Below are 6,321 nucleotides of genomic sequence, written 5' to 3'. Positions count from 1 at the left end.
TAAGGAGAGAAAGAGAGTGAGAAGAGAGAGAGTAGGGAGGGAAAGAGAGACAGAGAGAGAGAGAGAGAGAGAGAGAGAGAGAGAGAGAGAGAGAGAGAGAGAGAAGAGAGAGAGAGGCAAAGGCATACCTAACCTATTTCAGTCTAGAATCTTCCATCCACACCCTGTTCAACCTGGGCATCAACCAGGCCACACACACACAGACCCGTGTTGTGGGAGTCCTCCTCTCCCCTGCTCCATACATCTCCATCACAACAGCCTGACTAAGCACCAGGCCGTCAGGCAGACAGCATCCCTGCTGGCCGCTGTTCTCGTTCCTGGCTCCTCTGCGCCACTCTAGATCATTCCGTCTGTCTGCCGACGTTCCAGTATACACACATCAGGGGGGGAGTTACGGCCAGGGCCGCTCTCCTCTCCGTCAGACGGCAGGAGAACAGAGACCAGCGGGAGAGAGACCGGCTCAGCCGTGTGGCCTCCGTAACTTACTGAGACACAGAGAGAGAGAGAAAGAGAGAGAGAGAGAGAGAGAGAGAGAGAGAGAGAGAGAGAGAGAGAGAGAGAGAGAGAGAGAGAGAGAGAGAGAGAGAGAGAGAGATTATTGAAGACGTGGGGGAGAGAGAGAGGAAGATAAATGGTGAGATGGAGACAAAAGGAAAGAAAGAAGGGGAGAGAGACAAAGAGAAACAGAGAGAGAGAGACAGAGAAAGAGAGAGAGAGAGAGAGAGAGAGAGAGAGAGAGAGAGAGAGAGAGAGAGACAGAGAGAGAGAGAGAGAGAGAGGGGGGGGAATTGGCCCACTCCAGATAAAACAACATATTCGGATAAAATATGTGTGGAGACCTACTGATGAAAGGATATATTAAAATACTGGATGAAACTGGATTCCTTTTGATCTCCATCATAACCTAACAAGCACAGCTGTGTTGCAAAACAGTAAGTCATTTCATGTTGCTTTCACACACTGCAAATTCTAAGCCCGTCACTCAGCATGAAACCAGTTGGTATCAACTGTTGGCAAAGCTATATTTGCTTTTCATCATAAGTGGTGCGGTACAAAATGGTGCCGCAGGTGTTTTCGTGTGTGCTAATGAAGGGTTTCAATCTCTCTGCAACAGTTGTCTTAAGCGGAGTGCACAGCTGGGCTGTCCTGTGTCTCTACCTTCCCTCTGACCTCTGACCCCTGACCCCTTGCTCAGCTCCATACGTGACACTGGCTGATCAACCATTTCCCCTTCACTGATGCCACCTCTCCCTCATCCTCCTGTCCTGACCTCCTCTGATGGAGGAAACACACACACACACACTCACACAACACACACTCACACAAACACACACTCTCAAACACACACACAACACACACTCACGCACACGTACACGCTTGATGTGTGCACGTGCATGCACACACACACACACATTATCCCAACATAAACAGTCCAGCCCAGGAAAGCCTGAGAGTGTTTGTGTTAACACAGGATATCTGAGATGGGAGGACAGGGACTCGTGAGGGAAAGTGAAAGAGGAGGTTGGAGCTTGAGAACTGAATAGAACAGAACATTACGCTACAGGATAGAGGAGTAGAGGACGGAACAAACTAGAACAGAGCAGAACAGAATGAAACGCAACAGACTGGACCAGAACACCATGTTACTGAACCTCACAGAACCGAGTACAGAACAGAGTAAATCCAAACAGATCCTAAATAGAAGGCAGAACTTTCCAGAACAGAACTTTAAAGAGCAATCAAAGCAGCACAGAACAAAACAGAACAGAGTAGAACACTGCGCAACAGGACACAGCACCACAGAACACCAACCCCTGTGTTCTCTCCTTCAAGCAGAATCGCCCAAAAAACCTCGAGCCACGACCCAGTACCGAAGTCACAGATCGGGCATCGAACCAGGGTCATCTGCATGGCTCGCGGCCCAAAGGCCAAAAGGACACGATCCCAGTCTCGGGATGAAATCAAGGACGTTCCCCACCTGTGCTGTCTGGACGAGCTCAAGCCTCGCGGTAACAAGGACAGGCTTTCCACTTCAGTTCCGCCCGCGTCTTTGCTGGCGTGGCGCCGAGGCCATGAGAGACACTACCGACCGTGTCCTGTTACATCATGCCTCATCCTTAAGAAGAACGCGAAGCAAGGGAAAGGGAGCGGGGGGGGGGGGGGGGGGAATGTGAATGGACGGATGTGAAATGAAAACCCTCGCGGACCGCCCGCCTGTGGTTCTGCGCATCGCCCTGTCGCCCCTTCATCTCCCAAAACACGGCTGGGCCGCCCCTCGGCCCCGCTCTCCCAGGGCCCCCAGCACGCTTCACAAGAACGCGTGTTGTCGCCGTTGCCAGGGAGAGCCCGACCACAACAGAGGCAACACGGAGATCGGGCGCACGGTTCGTTTCTCCGGCGCTTACTTCGCCCCTCTCAACAAGCGGGGTCTCCGGGCCCCTTAATCACCACCGCCGGGGGGGGAGGGGGGGCCCAGATCCCTAAGGGGGGAGCCCCGGGCGTGGCCAGAGACCCTGTTTCCAGAAGAGCTCCAGCACCAGGGTATTTTCCGGAGTGTTCTGTTACCTTGGCTGGCCTACAGACAGCCCTGGCTGTAAATCCACTCCGAGTCTCTGGTGATGCAGATGCTCTGACAGGAATGGATGTCACCGCGCCTCCCTGCCAAACCACAGCTAACAGACATGCTAATAGAAGACTAAGTGGGGAAGAGAGGGGAGGGGGGAGAGGGAGAGATGAGGATGAGGAGGAGAGGACGTAAGAAAGCCAAGAGAGAGTGAGAGGAAACATGGAGAGAGAGAGAGAGAGAGAGAGTAGAAGAGAGACCGAGAGAGACGGAAAAAGAGAGAGAGGGAGCAAGAGCGAGAGAGAGAGAGAGAGAGAGAGAGAGAGAGAGAGAGAGAGAGAGCAAGAGAGAAAAGAAACTGAGGAGACAAAAAGGGGCGAGAGAGGGGAAAACAGAGAGCGAGGGCGAGCGGGGGGGGGGGGATGGGGGGAAGAGGGAGAGAGAGACGGGGGGGGGGCAAAGAAGAGGGAGGGATTCCTGCAGGGAGGGGGGGGGGGGGGGCGACGTCACTCTGGTCGCCAAGCGTTGGCGCGAGAGCAGGGGGCTGTCAGGATGAGTTAAGATCGACTCGGGCTCTGCCAGCCACGACCGTGTCAGACACGGGGAACCAAACACTCGGCAGGCTCGGCTGACGCGGGGGAACTCCCTCTTGTTTTGAAGGCGCGTAGCGCGTGCGCGCGTCTGGGTGCACTTGAAGACTCCTGAGGGACCGAGGTCCCGTTGACAACATCCACATTTTTGGTGTTGTTATTGGAGAGCGGCTCAAGCTGCCTGTGGAGGTTTCCCTCCTCCGCTGACGCGTACACACACACATACGCAGGCAGCCACGCACGCACGCACACCCATGCGTGTCCCTGAGGTGGTGTGTGTGACATTGATACAGTCCAGTGGGGGTTCCCCCAGCCAGTGCAACACTGTGATCAGTAACACGTGTGTCTGGCTGTTCTCTCTGGCTTTGGGAGCCTTGTGACATTCTCTCTCATCACTCCCTCTCTCTCACTTTCCTTTTCTCTCGCTCTCTCGATCCCTCGCTCTCTCTCTCTCTCTCTCTCTCTCTATTCCTTCCTCTCAGTCCCCTTTCTCTCTCTTCCTCCGTTTGGCTGTCTCTCTCTCTCTCGCTTTTCTTCTCGCGCTCGCTCCCCCATTACCTTTCTTTTCACTCTCCATCCTCCATCTCCCAGTCACGTCTGTCTTGGACTGGCGTACAGTGGAGGGGCGAGGAGACGAGTACGGTGGAGAGGTGGAGAGAGAACGGGAGAGGAGAGGAAAGAAGAGGTGAGGAGTGGAAAGGAGAGGGCAGAGCCACAGATGGAATAGCTCTCAGGCTCCAACCAATCATAGCTGGTGATCTTTGATCATGAACAACTGTTTCATTGTATTTCCTCATGACTAGCTGATCATCCGTTCTTTCAGGAGGGAGCTTCTTCGGACCTTCTACATTTGGACCTGGACCAGGATGACTGTTTAAACCATACAACTGCTTCATCCTCTCCTACTCCCTCTGTCTTCCTCTTTCTCTCCTTCTCTCTCTCACACACACACACACACAGACACCAACACACACATGAACACACAACTCCAGGTGTTCTTTTGACCTCCACATTCCCAGCGCCTTGGGTCTGCGTCCAGAGAGTTGTTGGCCATGATATTTATTATGAAACAGTGTATTATTCTGCTGTTAGGGCCTTGAGGTGTGCGAGTGTGTGTGTCGGTCCGTGTGTGTGCGTGTGTGTGCGTGTGTGTGCCAATAGGCATTCTTCCAACAGTACAATGAGCCCGGCTCTGCTAAAAGAATCAAGGAGTAGAGTTAAGTCTCCATCAGGAATGTATTGTTCTTCAGTTCTAGACTCAGAGGAACAGTAGACACACACACACACACACACACACACACACACACACATAGAAGTAATAGGCATATTTTCATAAACAATTACAGCAGATGCTGAGCACTGGTAACTGGTGTCTGGTTTCCTTTCCCCCGATTGGCTGTTTGACAGACTAATGAGAAACAGAGAGACTTGGCAAAGAGAGGTGCATCATGGGAGCTCTGTTTCATTAGGAAGGAAGGGTGGGGATGGGTCTTCAACACGATGACTAACTTCGAAATAATCAGCTTGATGGCAGCAAGCAGTGGGATAACACAATCATGACCGGTGCTGGAGCTAGAGGCCGTTGTTTTAATTCAGCTGATTACTCCGACTCTGAAGTCAGGCCCTCTGTTGCACTAAACTATTAATCAAACGGTGGACTGGCTAAGTGATCATTTTTTTTTCGTTCAGCCAAAGCGAGGATCTGCGCTTGTGTACGCAGGGGATGGGATTTAATGATCGTTATTTGGACATTGGTTTCACCTGTTCCAGTTTGTCTCATGTTCACATCCTGGTCAGACTTGAAGGAGTTTGGGAAACTTAAAAAAAAAACATGGAATTTTCCTGAATCCCTCACTCATACTTTTGTGTCTCTACTTGCTTGTCGGCCTGCAGCTTGCCTGTCTCCCTTCTTGGCTGCCTGTCTGTCTGCCACACCTAATAGGTGCTTGTGGGTAGTTAGTTGCCGGTCTACCTGCTTGTCAACCTGTTTGCTGAACTGTCTGTCTTTCTCTCTGTAGTGCTGTGTAAGGGCTGTGTCAGCAGCAACATGCTAACAGTCAATTGGATGCCTTTCTGTCTGTCTGCCTGCCTGCCTATCCTCCTGATGGCCAGCCTGTCTGTCTTTTTGGTGCTGTGGTCGGGACTGACAGTGGTGAGAGCTGCAGAGGTAGCAAGATGCCAGCAGATAATTAGCAGTTTAGAATAACAGACACTTGTAGTAGACTATATGGCCCTGGCCCTATTTACCAGCTCCCTCATTCATTTGACTCAGAGAACGCAGGTTACCTTTGCCTTATTTCAAAGAAACGATCAAGCATACTTCTGAGCCCAGGGTGAAAGAAAAGGAAGTCTATTTGGAGAGGTTTGAGGCCCAACATGAGACACGTTGACGTTGATGGGGAAGAATGAGTCTTCTTGTTCTCACAGGTTGCCGAGCTCCTTAACAGGCCCTGTGCTGCATTGCTCAACATCGGACTGTGCTCTCCTGAGATCTGTTCCCCTGCAAACCTGTGGTTTTCAAATATTTTACTTTGCTTATCACATGTCGGAGAGAGAGAAAGAGAGATGGAGTGTGAGAGAGAGAGAGATAGAGAGAGAGAGAGAGAGGAAAGAGTGTGGGAGGGAGAAAGAGGGGGACAGCGAGAAAATGCGGAAAAAATGGCCTGCTGTTGTCAGTGCGTGAGGTCGACCTCCACAGGGGCCCTCGTTTGGCATCCAAGATCCCCGAAACTTTCACCCCAGCTACCTGACCCTGTCAGGCCTCTTCGGCCGGCCTCTTCGGCCGACCTCCGCGGCGCACAGAACGGGAAGTTCACCAGTGCAGGGTGAACCAACCAGGTGAGAGGGACGGAGAGGGCCCAGAGCTGAGAGGACATCCGCTACGCTAGTCCACTAGTTCACCAACACACTGTGTTGCTAGGTGTGAGTGTTGTGGTTGTTGACAGTTTGTTTGAGGTGCGGTAACTCCATATTTTGGTCTCCTCAGGCTCACTTTGCCTAAAGGCAACCTACCACGCCACTACAGGAAGAATGAGCATGGCTATTATCTCTTTCACCCTGGATGACTTCTAGGAAGAATGGGGGAGGAGACACGATGAGGAGAGGTCGACGGTTTCGGAGAAAAACCTCTAGACACCTCCGCCCCCTTCTCACTCCCTCCCCGCAATC

Source organism: Hypomesus nipponensis, chromosome 16, assembly GCF_054491055.1.
Source record: "Hypomesus nipponensis isolate SF chromosome 16, ASM5449105v1, whole genome shotgun sequence".
Taxonomy (NCBI): domain Eukaryota; kingdom Metazoa; phylum Chordata; class Actinopteri; order Osmeriformes; family Osmeridae; genus Hypomesus; species Hypomesus nipponensis.
The sequence above is the reverse complement of the archived record's forward strand: the minus strand, read 5'-3'. Positions refer to the sequence as shown.